The 1,318-nt window shown below is 42.2% G+C and overlaps 1 non-coding gene across 1 annotated transcript; it reads right to left on the reverse strand.

Moving 5' to 3' along the window:
• Window positions 1–751: 751 nt before the first annotated feature.
• Window positions 752–825, reverse strand: trnan-guu. The gene has a single exon. It is a non-coding gene; the product is annotated as a tRNA-Asn (tRNA).
• Window positions 826–1,318: the final 493 nt, after the last annotated feature.

Raw genomic sequence — 1,318 nt, forward strand, 5'->3', positions numbered from 1 at the left:
GGGGGGCTCTTTTCTTCTCCGTGCTTTTCCATGGCATGATGGGATCAGGTTTTTCTATTAACGCTATACTAATGACAGGTTTACAATGCTGCCTGCTGGTGCTCAAACTCAACTGAAGCCAAGAGATAAGAGCTTCAACCTGCTACGTCCTGCTCCATCCCTGCTCGGGTCTCTCACGCTCTTTCTTTCTCTCTAGTCCCTAGTTTGAAAGTGGATTTGTAGGCAAGAGATAAGAAGATGAGTGAGCGCAGTCGCTTTTATTTCTCCCCCCTTCCTCATTCTAAGGCTCTTATATTCACCTACAATCTTAAACTCTCTCATTCAGTCAGCAACATTATGTTATATCCTCTGCTCTCAGTCCTTTGGTTTCACAGCCTCTCATCCTCTAGCTTCTGACACTTAACTGGGAGACAGGAGATAAGAGGACCAGCTTTATTCCTGCTGCTACATCCCAGATCATTCACTTCATCGGATGTATCCATCTTTTGCTGTCTTTTGCTTTCCTGTTAAAAATTGGATAAAGATAGACAATGTGTCTCTTCACCCCTGGAACCTCCATGAAAAAAAGATGTACTTAAGATAAGTTTTCCAGAGCTGACTCACTATGTAGATAAAAAAAAAATCTTTCTTGATCACGTTTTAGTTTACAGCACATCGATACTGGCATCGGCTGTTATCACAAAGAACTCTCTTAACAGTGACATTGTCTTCTACATGCATGGCTATGTAATATGCTTAACTAAAGCTCAAGCGTCCCTGGGTGGGACCGAACCACCATCCTTTCGGTTAACAACCAAAAGTGCTGACCGATTGCGCCACAGAGGCTTTGCTAGCTAATGTTGAGGGGGCGTGGCCATGATCTTCAATACCCACACACCCCGATTGTTATTCATACCCCTTAACTCTATATGGTCATGGAGGAACTGGAGCCCATCCCAGTTGGCATTGGGTGAGAAGCGGGTTACCCTGGACAGGACGCCAGACAAGAGTCGAGCTCGATTGTATAGTTCTAATATTATTTATTACATCACAGAGGTAGCATGGGAAACCACAGGTGATAACTTACCTATGCAGTAGTATGCAAGTTTCAAAGATATCCAAGCAACAAAAATAATAAGGAAACATTAATTGTTTTGTGTTATTGTTATTACAATGAATTCCTTACCTCCCGTAATGTAGGTATGAATATCTGGCTCGTTTGGTCCATATGTCCTTGAGCAAGGCACTGAGCCCGAGTTATTTCTGAACCTTATTTGTACGGTATATGAAAAACAGAAATGTAATTCTGTCACAAAGGTGGCATAGATTAATATATTCT

The sequence above is a fragment of the Hippoglossus stenolepis genome, chromosome 7 (assembly GCF_022539355.2).
Source record: "Hippoglossus stenolepis isolate QCI-W04-F060 chromosome 7, HSTE1.2, whole genome shotgun sequence".
NCBI lineage: Eukaryota > Metazoa > Chordata > Actinopteri > Pleuronectiformes > Pleuronectidae > Hippoglossus > Hippoglossus stenolepis.